At 43.0% G+C, this 14957-nt stretch overlaps 1 long non-coding RNA gene across 1 annotated transcript; it reads left to right on the top strand.

Moving 5' to 3' along the window:
- The first annotated feature begins 4429 nt into the window (after positions 1-4429).
- Positions 4430-11737, top strand: LOC144328962 (uncharacterized). The gene is made up of 2 exons (XR_013394342.1): positions 4430-5014; positions 10586-11737. It is a non-coding gene; the product is annotated as an uncharacterized LOC144328962 (long non-coding RNA).
- The last annotated feature ends 3220 nt before the right edge of the window (positions 11738-14957 follow it).

Below are 14957 nucleotides of genomic sequence, written 5' to 3' on the forward strand. Positions count from 1 at the left end.
TGAATGAATTAGGTTCTTAACCCAAGATACCACTGTATGATAACTAGTTGTTTCAATGTCGCCAATCATTCTCCCACTGTGAAAAAAAATGTAAATTGTAAGGTCCTTGGAGACGATAATTTATTAATTTTTTGTATCTGAAACTCTATAAAACACCATATATGCTTATTACACTATATACATAATAAACAGTAGTTTTAAGAACAAGCAAACTGATGTTAAGAGTATCCCTTTATATATCAGTATTGGGACCAACAAACAAATCTGTAACAAAGACGGAATTCATCTTCATCTCTCTCTCTCTCTCTCTCTCTCTCTCTCTCTCTCTCTCTCTCTCTTTCTCTCTCTCTCTCTCTCACACTTCAGAAAAAATGTTGGTTAGAATATATTATTTCTTCCACACCTTATGCTCATTCTATGATTTATCTTCATGAGTTCAAGTTGGCTTCATCATTGATGAGTAGTGAGGGATATTTACACTGTTTTCTTTATCTTTCCAGCACCCTAATCGCTCTTGAATGCATAATTGAGCACAGCAGGTCTGCTCTGCTCTTCCACATGCTCACCCATTGTTTTCTGGTGCTCCTGGCAATTTCCCTTAGATCTTGCAATATCCCTGATCTCTCTGAGTCACTTTATTAAGCTCTCTTGGTAGCTTCCTTCATAGTGGGGCCTTGACAGCGCTCATCAATTCTGGATACTTCAATTAATTGCACCACCATCTTTCAGGACTCCTGGCTGCTTCAGTTAGCTCCTTATACTGCTGGTGATTCAGATCCCGCAGCAAAAGAAGCAAGCTGTGAGGATGTTAACAGTTCAGTGAGTTAAATGCATTGACAATCTTCAGATAGTCTAAGGCAAAATCAAGATGAAATATGCTTGAAATGCACTTGTTCCATTTTCTAACAAATTATTTTGTCTAGTTCTTCTGGGCATCAGGATGATGACTTCAGCAGGTCCAATAAACAAGCATACCCTCCAACATGGTGTGTGGGATAAGGATAATGAATGGTCTACCAGAAAAAATAGAGGAAATGATGTTCTTCATTTGCTCTGGACTGTAACTTCCCGATTCCCTGACCAGCATGGGCAATGGTCAGGGGTGGTGGGATTTGTAGCCCATTAAAATCTGGAGGATACCATATTGACTACCCGTGAACTAGGGACTGTTTCTAGAAAATAAATGGGTGCAATTGTGTTTTGCTGCTGTGCTCCTGGTTATGAAATTGGGAGTGTGATGTGATTTGGAGCCTCCCCATTTCCAAATGAGCTTCATGCTGCCTTCCCCACAATTTTTTCCAAGGTTTGAAACATTAAACTAGTCTCCATTAAACCTTCAACACTTTGGTCAAATCTTGGGCATAAAGATCTATGGGGCATGCAGTTCCTACCAACAATTCTACTCATCAGGAAAATTTGAAACTATATCTTCTAATTAGAGCTATACTTAACTCTCCTGGTCACTGCCAACACCTGAGTTTCCTCATTCAGCACCGAATCCAGCCCTCCTAAGGTGCACGCCACACACACTTTCAGGGGAAATGACAACCCATGCACACCACCTGTGCTACAAAACAGTTGCCTGCCTCCAATATCATATTTCCACTCTCCCCAACCAGCTCATTTGGAAATCAGTTTTGGTAGGTTTTACCTGGAGCTCATTCTCCCTTCTTGCCAGAAAGACTAGTCAATGGAGATCTCGCAATGGAGGAGGCGATAGATGCCTCCTTGCTGTGTTGCACTGGTGAGTTTTCCAAAATTATATTTTTCAAAGCAAAACAAAACTGAGGTTGACATGGATGGCATCATCACAGAGCTTTACCATGACATTTGGATGAATGCAGAAGAAGGAAGCCTACAGTAGCTCTGTGAAGATTGATGACTTGTCTTTAGCTGCACTGGTGCCGAGAATGACTTTTAGACTGACTGATTTCACAGCACATGCAGGGAGGCTCAGAAAAGAGAAGCTGACTGTAAACAAAGCATGGGTAGATCTTTTCAGAGAAAGTGTGAGAAATGTGTTTATTTCTCTCTGTCACATTATTATAATCCCCTCAATGCATCTGTAATAATAATAAGGCCAGATAATGACCCAAAAATTCTAAAGGAAGAACACTCAATGATAGATGGATGAGAAGAGATTGACATTCTTGTCTGGACCTTTCCCTGTCCACCTCCCTTTGATTGATTCACATCCCTTCCTCTGCTGGTACCGATAGCCACAGACCACTTTCGTACTTGCAGGAGGAAACAGCTGTTCTTTCCAGAAAGCAATCAGTATTCTCCAGTTTCATCTCAGCTGTCAATATGGATGCTGTTCCTCTGACATATATGTTGAAGTCCGAGCTGGGGAGAGATGTAAAGAAGGAAACCATGAGCAAACCAAGTGCAGCAATCTGCAGAGTGGGCTTCCCTAGAACAAGGGAACTCCAAGTGCGACTGAGAGTGAACACTGTAATTCCAGGACGTATTTTGATCTTTCAGATCCACAAAGCATCTGTGCCCAACTTGGCTAACCTGTGAATCTACCTTTCCCATTGCCTCTTGACTTTCTTTGGACCACCTGTGACATCTAAATCCTAGCTCCTACATTTCCTAATTCACCGTCATCATCAATTCAATTTCTTACCATCCGTTCCCCATAAGGTCCCAGGGTCGGTCGCACCAATTTATAACACAATGTTTATAAACAGTTTAAAGCCAATTAGAATCACAAGAATAGTGTGAGTCTAAAAATATTTATCTCAGATATAATGGTTCTACTAACCATCCTAGTAAAATTACCCAAAGTTATAGCATGCTTTCCATAATGGTTCATTTCGGCCTGCACTCTGTCACTTTCACAAATGTAGTTAGGGGTGTGTGTGTGTGTGTGTGTTTTAAACAAGTAGTTCTATTGCTTAGTGGTTTTCTATTATTTGCTCAGCTTGAAAATCTCACCAGAGCGTGCTGTTAAATTTGACAAAGTGTCCATTTCAATTATGTGTTTGGTGTGTCTTTTTAGTTTTGCTTTTCAAGCCAGCTAGCAATGAGACAGCATAGTGTGTATTTGTCATTTATTTGTGGATTTTGGTCACACAAAGTGTTATATTATTTTACGTAGCAATATTTCCGCTTTTTATTAGACTCTGTGGACTTTATATTATTGCTATTTTTTTGCTGACCTGTAGCAATCAGTTATTCTGATTAGATTTTGTAATTGTTTATCCATCCAAAAAGAAAAAAGAAAGAAAATTGTAAGTAAAACAATGAACTTCAAATGCAGCAGTAAAACAAGCTGGAGTTCCTCATGCATACCAAATATTAAATTATGCACCTCAAAATGCAATGTAATACGAAAGCTATTATTTATTCAGGTACTTTTCTATGTGACTGTGGAAACAAGCTAGAAAATGTGATTTTTTTTGGACTTGTACCAATCTTTATTTATTCATTTATTTTTGAGCAACGGGATCAATGTTCCCTTAGCAATGTGCTCATGCACCCTCAATCTTCTAAGGAGAGCAAGAAACCCATAAAGCATAATTGAGGCATCAGGCATAAGCCTGCATTTTATTAATGTTTGATCAGGGCTTGTATATTAAAGAGGGCTTAGATTTTTAAAAGTTTCACGCCAGGCAAGAAGGCTAGCTGCTTAAGAAAACACTGACAGTGTTTTCTTCCTAGACAAGGGGCCCCTTGATTGATAGCAGAAAACAATTCTCAAAGTCGTAAAAGCTGGAATTACAGACTGAGAGCAGGACATTGACCTACATGTTACAGAAGATAAAAAAGCAGAGATAAACATAATTAGGAATGAGTAAAAATGATACCATGAGCCTCTCTTAAACCTTGAGCTGTATTTTCTAAGGCCAAGAGCAATGGAGAAGCATCTAGCTGGCAGAAAAAGAGCATTTCTGGGAAGTCTTTTTTAAAGGCAGTTTCTTTCTTAAACTGAGAGAGTTAAGAGAGCAATAAATATTGGGAACAGCTAAAGAGGAGAGCAGATGGCTGAAGGGGGGGTAAACTGAAAGGGTTCCTTTTAAAACCTGTTTTTTTACTGAGTTCCTTCCTTTCTATTTTGAGAAGCTTTATTCTTTTAAAAGGTTACCTATGATAATGTATGAAATATATTAGCTTAAATATATTGGCTTAAATGTAATTATGCAAAGGATTTAAGAAATGCTAGATTTTTATTTCATATAGTTGTAAGAGTTGTATTTATCCTGAAATTAAGTCAGTCACCAGCCTAGCCCCCTGCTAGACAGGAAGACGCCATCTGGGCGCTCCTGATATATGGTTGTCAGACATTTGTTTAGAAACCTTCAAAATGAAGGAGATCTTTCAATGTTGATGTGAAACTCAAGATCCTTGACATATGTTTAAGATAAAAATTTAAGATTAACCATTTGTTTTAGAGGGCAATAGGGCAAGAGGTGAGCTGGTAATTAATATTCCTTGTTGAGACACATGTAAGATATATTACTACTTATTTGTCATTTATAGATGTAACAATATATAGCTCTTTGTGCTCCATATAAGGACAGGAGGATGTGGGTGTATCTTTTGTGATTGGATATAGCAGGCAGCCAATAGGAAATCCAACCAGGCTGATTGGACAGATGCAGCCAAGGAGGAGCAAAGGGGGCTGGATTAAGGGAATATAAGTGCTGGCCATAATGGCAGGAGGCCAGGCCAGAGCTTGGTAACCATATACCACTGTGCCTCTCATTTATTTGTCTGACAAATAAATTATTATTTTAATTTCTCTATTGCTGCGTTGAATATTTCATTCCAGCTAAGCGTTAACCACAAGCAGGGTGCTACATTTTATGGTGCTCCCGTGACTCGGATAAGTGGTCTGCTGGAACGCAGCCCCTTCGCTCTACTGAGCAGGGTACAAGAGAGAGGATCTCTAAACTGCCTACCCAGCGCGCATGGAAAAATTTTTTCCAGGGGAACGCAGAAGTCTCGTCTGTCTGATACCCTGCTCACTGGCGGCGACGGACCGGGGGGAAACGGAACCAACCAAGGGGTAAGTGCACAAAGGGATTTTTGGCCCTCCAATTAATTGGGAGGAAGAGAAGTCTTGATCAAACTTCTGCGTCTCAGTAAGTGGGAACTGAGTACGCTAGGTGGTTGGGTATATCAGATGGTGGTCTGGTGGGGGAAAAGGAAAGTTGGGAGGTAGAGTGTGGTGAAGTATCTTGCGCATTGTATGTGTGAGAAAGTACAGAGCAATCTGTAGCTGACCTGAGTGTGGAGTGGGTAGTACTTCGGTTCCCAGTGAGGCGACTCCATCTGGGCAAGGAAACCCACGAAGCGTGTGTGTGAGTGACTGAGTGGATACTTCACAGGGCCATACAATGGGAGTTGGGGGTTCAAAGGGGGGAAATACACCTCTTGAATGTATGTTAAATAATTTTAAGAAAGCCTTCTCAGGGGCATATGGAGTCAAAATGACGCCAGAGCGCTTGAGAACGTTATGTGAACTAGAATGGCCAAAACAAAATACTGGATGGCCATCTCAGGGAACTTTTGATATAAATTTAGTAAGCAAACTTTGGTCTAACATCACCAAAGAAACTGGAGGGTGCCTAGAACAATTTTCATATATAGATTCCTGGCTGAGCACATTAAATAAAAATCCTCCATGGATAAGGGAATGCAAAGTCCAACGATGCAAATTATTGGCTGTAAAAGCCGAAGCTAGGAAAGGAATCTTGCCAAATAAACTCAAACCCATTTTTGAGGGACCAGAGGAAGAGGTGCTTCCACCTCCACCCTATGCTCCACATCGAAGGGAGCATAATCCAAACCCTCCACCAGTTGTAACCCCAAGGCAAGAAAGTGGAACGAATAATGGGGGTAGAGACACAGAACTTGACTCCTTGATAGATTATGATAAATATCTTCAGGAGGCATTGGAGTCCTATAATGAAGCCCAAGCAGAAGTGGTTATTCCATCTGTGAGTCCCAGTAGAACTCCATCTACAGTCTCTTTTAGTGGAACAACTGATTGCCTACCCCAAACCCCTGTACATCCAAGTCCTAGAGAATTATTACAGAAGTTACAGGGAGATCTTAATCGGTCAGCAAGCAATACAGCCAGGCGTATTAAGCTGCTAAAAGAACGCCTTGGGACAAATACCATCCCCTATGATTTGAGGCCCCTAGAGCAAAGTGAAGAGAAAGATCACGTAGTAGCCCCTCTCAGAAGAGTATTTGATGCACTTGAGGAGCCTGTGCTGGTTAACGGGCAACTCGGACCAAGGCCACCTCGAACTTCGACCCTTCAGTACATTCCATTCACAACTACGGATCTGATGAATTGGAAAACACACACCCCATCTTTTGCAGAAAAACCTCAGGCTATGATGGACTTGGTGACTTCAATAGTAAATACTCATAGTCCTACTTGGACAGATTGTCGCCAGCTTCTGAATACTCTGTTCACCACTGAGGAAAGAAGAGACATAATTGAAAAGGCACAGATATATTTGCGTGAGCAGGCCAGAGTGGGAAATATTTTTAATATTGACCGTCATCTCCAAGACAACTTTCCCTTGGAAGATCCTAATTGGGATCCAAACAATGCAATTCACCTGGCCAGGCTTACCACCTATCGCCAGACGCTTGTGCAAGGTATCCGCAGGGCATGCCAGAAGCCAACTAATATGTCTAAAGTCTCAGAAGTAGAACAGAAACCAAATGAGAGTCCAGGAGACTTTTTAGAGAGGCTGCAAGAAGCCTATCGTATATGGACTCCTTTTGACCCTGAAGCCCCTGAAAACAGTAGAATGATTACTGCTACATTTGTGGCCCAGTGCGCTTCTGACATTCGTAAGAAAATTCAGAAATCAGAAGGATGGGAAGGGATGCTGATGAGCCAAATTATGGCCATTGCACGCCGAGTTTATCGGAATAGGGATGAGGCTGAGAAGCAAGAGAAGAAGAAGTGGCAGAAGGAAAAGATGGTAATGCTAGCCACAGCAGTGAAGCAAGACTACCGCCCCTTAAATGGAGGAAGAGGGCGGGGAAGGAATCCACCACTGGGAAGGAATCAATGTGCGAATTGCAAGAAGGAGGGTCATTGGAAGCGGGAGTGTCCTGAACCCCTGAGGTTGGAAGAAGTACGCCCAGGCCCAGGCCCAGGCCCAGGCTCCGGCCCAAGAAACCAGGGACGGGGACGGGGAATGATCCGAAATGGAAGATATCAGAGACCTGGACAAGGACAGAGTAGAGACAATTTCATTGGACTGGCAGAGGAGGATTTTACCCAAGACTAGGAACGACCGGACTCCATAAAGTTAGGCTTCCAGGAGCCCACGGTCACGATTCAATTAGGAAGCCATTTAATAGACTTTATGATTGATACTGGGGCTGAATACTCAGTACTCCCAGAACTATTGCAGAAAAAGGCATCCAAAAGTGTAGTCATTAAAAGTGCCACTGGTCAGTCAGCTAAGAGGTCTTTCCTCCAACCTTTGGAATGCCAGATTGGGGGACATCGTTTAACCCATCAGTTTTTGTATATACCTGAGTGTCCAATACCTCTCTTAGGTAGAGATATGCTGTCCAAACTGCAGGCCCAAATCACCTTCACTCCTCGAGGTCCAGAAATGAAACTGCCATCAAAGGCAGCAGGAATAATTACCCTTTCAGTACCTAAGGAACAATCATGGCGCCTAATGTCAGCCTTGCAAGTCCAACCCACATTGGATACAGAATTAAACAAGCTCCTCCGAACCCTACAGGTGCCACCAGGAGTATGGGCCGAAAATAGCCCACCAGGAATGGCCAAGAATATAGCTCCAATTGTAGTAACCTTAAAACCTATGGCTACCCCTGTATCTGTAAAGCAATATCCTTTACCCCGGCGAGCAGCAGAGGGCATCCAGAAACATTTGGACCGCCTATTAAAATATGGTCTGCTTAAGCCCTGCCAATCAGAATGGAACACACCCCTTTTGCCTGTTCGAAAACCTGGGACAGATGAATACAGGCCAGTGCAGGACTTGAGGCTCGTAAACCAGGCTATCGAGACCTTGCACCCAAATGTACCAAACCCATATACCTTGCTGAGTTTGATCCCACCAGAAGCAACATTTTTTACTGTATTGGACTTGAAAGATGCATTCTTCTGTTGCCGGCTGGCACCACAGAGCCAACCTATATTTGCCTTCCAGTGGGAAGACCCTTTAACAGGAACAAAAGGCCAGCTAACCTGGACAAGATTGCCCCAGGGATTTAAAAATTCCCCAACTTTGTTTGGCACTGCCTTGGCGAAGGATCTAACAAGTTACCCCTCAATACCTGGAGAAAAGGTGGTTCTGCAATATGTAGATGACCTTATACTAGCAGCAAAGGATTTTGATACCTGTAAAGAAGGGACAGAGGAACTGCTCCACTTGCTCTGGCAAGCTGGCTACCGAGTTTCCCAGAAAAAGGCACAGTTATGTTTAGAAAAGGTCAAATATTTGGGCTTTGACATCTCACACCAACAACGAGCATTGAGACCAGAGAGGAAAGAAGCTATTTGCCTTATCAAGGAACCTACCACAAGGAAACAACTTAGAGGATTCCTGGGAACAGCAGGGTTTTGTAGACTATGGATACCTGATTTCAGCAGTCTGGCCAAGCCCTTACATGAAAGCACTCGAGGTGCAGAGAAGGACCCATTCGTATGGGGACCTGAGCAGCAACAAGCCTTTTTAGTTATCAAACAACGACTTATGGAGGCCCCAGCCCTTGGACTGCCTAATTCGGAAAAACCCTTTCAGCTGTATGTACATGAACAGAATGGGATTGCAGCGGCAGTCCTGACCCAGAGATTAGGAAGTTGGAACCGTCCAGTAGCTTATTTGTCAAAACAATTGGACTCAGTAGCAAAAGGATGGCCTCCATGCCTAAGGGCAGTAGCGGCCACTGCAAGCCTTGTCAAAGAAGCTGATAAATTTACCTTCGGCCAGACGATGTATGTGAATGTACCTCATGCTGTTCTGACACTCATGGAATATAAGGGTAGTTATTGGCTAACGAACCCAAGGATGGCTAGGTACCAAGGCCTATTGTGTGAAAATCCCAGGATTCATCTACGAGTAGTGAATATGCTCAATCCAGCGACTTTGCTGCCCCTACCAGAGGTAGATGATGAGGAATCACATGATTGTCTCCAAGTAATGGATGAAGTTTATTCCAGTAGACCCGATCTGAAAGATGAACCATTGAAAAATCCAGATGTTGTATATTACACTGATGGTAGCAGTTACCTGCATGAAGGTGCCAGACGAGCAGGATATGCTGTGGTCACCAATGAGGAAGTTGTGGAAGCTGAAGCTTTGCCTGCCGGCACCTCAGCACAAAAAGCTGAACTTATAGGTTTAACTAGAGCTCTGCAATTGGCAGCCGGATGTAAGGCAAACATCTATACTGATTCTAAATATGCCTTCTTAACCCTGCATGCACATGGAGCTCTATGGAAAGAAAGAGGTCTAATAGGAGCCCACGGGAAGGCCTTGAAATATGGACCTGAAGTAGAAATCCTGTTAGAAGCAGTATGGGCTCCAGAACAGATTGCTGTAATGCATTGCAAAGGTCATGGACGAGGAAGGGATCCAATAACCAGAGGAAATCATGCGGCTGACAAAGCAGCCCGAGAGGCAGCCCAAAAGCCTGTGGGAGGATTTATAGCAGCCCTCATACCAGAGGTAGTTCCAGAAGAAGTTAAACCTCACTATACCCCAGAAGAGAGGAAGTGGGCTGAACAGGAAGGAGCAGTTGTGAAGGACGGTTGGATGATCCTGCCGGACAATAGGATTTATGTACCTCATCATCTAGCAGGCACAATTGTAAGAAATTATCATGAATCTACTCACCTTGGCGGTACTGCAACCAGAGAGAGTCTCAGTCGGAAGTTGTATATTATTAACCTATCACAATTAGCAACTTGCATTTCACAGAAATGTGTTCTTTGTGCTAAAAACAATCCCAGGCAGGGACCGGTACAACCTCCTGGAATCCAACATGTGGGATATGTCCCCATGGAAAGTCTAATTGTGGACTTCACAGAGCTGGTCCCTTCTAAGGGATTCAAGTATCTCCTTGTGTTTGTAGACACTCTTACCGGATGGGTTGAAGCCTTTCCCACCCGAACTGAAAAGGCACGAGAGGTAACTAAGAGACTCCTCACTGAATTGATCCCGAGGTTTGGATTACCTAGATGCATTGGAAGTGATAATGGGCCAGCGTTCATTGATCAAGTAGTACAAGAAGTATGTCGAGTCCTACAAGTGAAATGGAGACTGCATGCAGCCTATAGGCCTCAGAGTTCAGGGAAAACTGAAAGAATGAATCGGACTCTGAAAACCCAATTGGCAAAATTAACCCAGGAAACGGGATTGGGATGGGTAGATGTGTTACCCATAACACTGTTTCGTGTTCGGTGTGCACCCACAAAAAGACTTAAGTTGTCACCTTTTGAGCTCCTGTATGGGAGACCGCCCTCCTTTGTTCAGGATATTCCAGCTGATCTTAAACAAATAGGAGACTATGTGACACAGGGACAAGTGCAATCTCTCTCCCGTGTTTTTGTTTCTCTTAACAGGTGGGTCCTCGAGCGCACGCCGTGCAGCATTGCCGAGCCGATTCATCAGTTCCAGGCTGGCGATAGCGTATGGGTGAAAGAGTGGAAACGTGATCCACTCGCACCTAAGTGGCGTGGACCTTACACCGTCTTGCTCTCTACTCCAACAGCGGTGAAGGTAGCTGAGGTGACCCCCTGGATTCATCACTCTCGTTTGAAGAAGTCCGAAGGCAGTTGGACGTGCAAAGGTGACCCCTCTAATCCTTTAAAACTGACTCTCTCCAAAAACCCCTGTATCTAGCCCTACCGGGAACGGGCTAGGTCACGGGCAACATTAGACGACCGGCCTGCTGCAGCCACAACCTGGAAGCTGGCTGACCTGCGCACGCCTGAAGCTTGAGGAGCGTCTGAACCAGCGACTGTGAACGGGAAGATTCTCTTATACAATTGATTGACTGCCCCCCTTGTGGAACAATTATCAGAGATATTACTCACTGGGGATCCTTGGGATATATGTTTTGGTCTTGGTGGTTCCCCATTCCTGTCACTGGGGGAATTATATTGGGACTAATATTTATTTGCTATCACAATAAGGTACTCTTCTGTGGAAGGAATGCATATGCTAGACATCAACATGATTCTATTATTAATCCTGATCCCTTGGGAAGGGGAAGGGTCCTTGAATCTGACCAAATTGACTAAATATGGATTCCGCCATGACCACAATATGTGGGTAGGTTTAGCTGAAATGGTAGCCAATGTTGCAAATAGGACCAATTGCCTTGTTTGCTCTCTTGGGCCAGATGATTCAGAGGGAGGTATGCCCTTATTACCGATACCATTAGATGCCATTGGTATGGTAAGCGAAATACCACACCAAACAGAATTACAGAATTTCCACGGATGGAACTCAACTAAACCATTACGAGTTATACCTGTACAAGGGGAATTCTGTGTACATAAATCATCAGATGCAGCTGATTCTATCATGATAGGCTCTTCTCATTGTCACTATACTTGGGATTATTTTAAGAATAGTCATACCTGGGCACACGGTACTACCTATCGAACTCGGAATACCTTGCCCTGTGCACCTCCTTTTATTCATGCATGGAAAGTGGTATGGAACATAACTGTGACAGAAAAAGGCAATCTAACATACTGCACTGTGAACTCTCTACCTCTTTTGATATTTCGCCTTCTGTACTCCACGTACCAAAAACCTCAGACCCGATGGTTGTGGTGGATATGTGGAGAATGGGCATACAAGAAACTCCCTTCCAAATGGAGTGGGACTTGTTTCCTGGGATGGGTATTACCACCAATGTGGATTATGCCTACTAATTTGGCCAAGCGTACACGAAGAAACGCTGATATTTCTCATATAGCAGGAGGAAGTACCCAAAGTTGGAGCGGTACTGATGATTGGCCACCAGAGCGCATTATAGCCTATTATGATCCTGCCTCCTGGAATCCTGGTGAGCTCATACAAGGGGCACGGGATCCTATCTATAATCTAAACAGAATAATTCGATTGCAAGCAGTAGTGGAACTTGTAACCAATGCAACGGCCCAGAGTTTGAGACTTATTGCACAACAGTTGGATGAAAGTAGAGCCGCCATTTTGCAGCTGAAAATGGGAATGGATTATGTACTTGCCAAGCAGGGAGGCCTATGTGGAGTCTTGAACTTGACAGGGAATGCCTGTTGCTTTAACATTTCTGATAATGGTGAGGCAATCCGTGTGTTGGCTACAAAGATGGAGAATATAGCACATGTCCCAGTACAAACATGGGAAGGATGGGATATGGGATGGCTCACCAATTGGTTACCTAATGTCACAGGACTCAAAGGGATACTATTGTCTTGCTTGTTTTTCTTGACAGTAGTGGTAATGGTTTTATGTATGATGCCATGTATCATTTCATGTTTTAGAAGTACAATTAGCAAGATGGTTTCAAATGAAACTCTACCTCATATCATGGCCCTATACAGAGCTTTACCTCAGGAATATGATGAAGGTCAAGCTATCAAGGACACTTGGGACGAAGGTCCTTGAGCTTGAAAGGGGGGAATGAGGCATCAGGCATAAGCCTGCATTTTATTAATGTTTGATCAGGGCTTGTATATTAAAGAGGGCTTAGATTTTTAAAAGTTTCACGCCAGGCAAGAAGGCTAGCTGCTTAAGAAAACACTGACAGTGTTTTCTTCCTAGACAAGGGGCCCCTTGATTGATAGCAGAAAACAATTCTCAAAGTCGTAAAAGCTGGAATTACAGACTGAGAGCAGGACATTGACCTACATGTTACAGAAGATAAAAAAGCAGAGATAAACATAATTAGGAATGAGTAAAAATGATACCATGAGCCTCTCTTAAACCTTGAGCTGTATTTTCTAAGGCCAAGAGCAATGGAGAAGCATCTAGCTGGCAGAAAAAGAGCATTTCTGGGAAGTCTTTTTTAAAGGCAGTTTCTTTCTTAAACTGAGAGAGTTAAGAGAGCAATAAATATTGGGAACAGCTAAAGAGGAGAGCAGATGGCTGAAGGGGGGGTAAACTGAAAGGGTTCCTTTTAAAACCTGTTTTTTTACTGAGTTCCTTCCTTTCTATTTTGAGAAGCTTTATTCTTTTAAAAGGTTACCTATGATAATGTATGAAATATATTAGCTTAAATATATTGGCTTAAATGTAATTATGCAAAGGATTTAAGAAATGCTAGATTTTTATTTCATATAGTTGTAAGAGTTGTATTTATCCTGAAATTAAGTCAGTCACCAGCCTAGCCCCCTGCTAGACAGGAAGACGCCATCTGGGCGCTCCTGATATATGGTTGTCAGACATTTGTTTAGAAACCTTCAAAATGAAGGAGATCTTTCAATGTTGATGTGAAACTCAAGATCCTTGACATATGTTTAAGATAAAAATTTAAGATTAACCATTTGTTTTAGAGGGCAATAGGGCAAGAGGTGAGCTGGTAATTAATATTCCTTGTTGAGACACATGTAAGATATATTACTACTTATTTGTCATTTATAGATGTAACAATATATAGCTCTTTGTGCTCCATATAAGGACAGGAGGATGTGGGTGTATCTTTTGTGATTGGATATAGCAGGCAGCCAATAGGAAATCCAACCAGGCTGATTGGACAGATGCAGCCAAGGAGGAGCAAAGGGGGCTGGATTAAGGGAATATAAGTGCTGGCCATAATGGCAGGAGGCCAGGCCAGAGCTTGGTAACCATATACCACTGTGCCTCTCATTTATTTGTCTGACAAATAAATTATTATTTTAATTTCTCTATTGCTGCGTTGAATATTTCATTCCAGCTAAGCGTTAACCACAAGCAGGGTGCTACATAATGGGAGAGGGCAGCCTTGCTGCAACAATAGTACCTTTGTCATGAGTGGGAGGGGGAAGTTTAGGTCCTGAAAGAGATGTGGGATATGAGCTCCAATGCTGGAGAGAGGAGGGCACACATCCTTCAAAGAAAACAATTATGGGCCCCACCAGACTTCCTTTTTTATTGTGCATTCATGATGATTTGTGCTCATGTTGGCATTGGGGCGATTATATGTGTTCCTGCTTTTAATATTGCTTGCACCTGCAAAAGTTTCAGGGTTGACATACTGCTTCATTTCCAACTGCTGGATGTTCCTGTAGCTTCCTGCTGAAATCCGGCAACTTTTCAGACCAGAAATATTTGGAGGGAGGGGTTGTCCTGCCTTTGTTATACCATAGCGCCAGAGTGCCCCATCAGATATCCATAATGTGGCTACCTTGGGGGAACTTCACAAAACAACTAATAAAGCAGAATGATGTGTGGATGCTCTGGTATAAATCCACCACAAATGCTGTTATTATTGCAGCAATCAAATGTTGTGGACACCAGTCTGGGGGAAAAAGAAAGGTTATCAAACAATGAGGTAAGGCTACAGGAGAAAGTGGCTCACCATGTTTTTTTTGGGCATAGGCAAACTCGGCCCACCAGATGTTTTGGGACTACAACTCCCATCATCTGGTCCTGTTAGCTAGGGATGATGGGAGTTGTAGTCCCAAAACATCTGGAGGGCCGAGTTTGCCTATGTCTGGGTTAGAATCATAGAATTGTAGAGTTGGAAGGGAGCCTGAGGATCATCTAGTCCAACCCCCTGCAATGCAGGAATCTCAGCTGACAGGTGGTCATCCAACATCTGTTTCTAAACCTCCAAGGAAGGAGAGTCCACAACCTGCCAAAGGAGACCATTCCACTGTCGAACAGCTCTTACTGTCAGAATGTTCCTCCTCATGCTTAGTTGAAATCTCCTTTCTTGTAACTTGAAGCCATTGATTCAAGTCCTACCCTCCAGAGCGAGAGAAAACAAGCTTGGGAAACACTGTATGTGGTACAGAGGAA

This window comes from Podarcis muralis, chromosome 10, assembly GCF_964188315.1.
Source record: "Podarcis muralis chromosome 10, rPodMur119.hap1.1, whole genome shotgun sequence".
In the NCBI taxonomy this organism is placed as follows: domain Eukaryota; kingdom Metazoa; phylum Chordata; class Lepidosauria; order Squamata; family Lacertidae; genus Podarcis; species Podarcis muralis.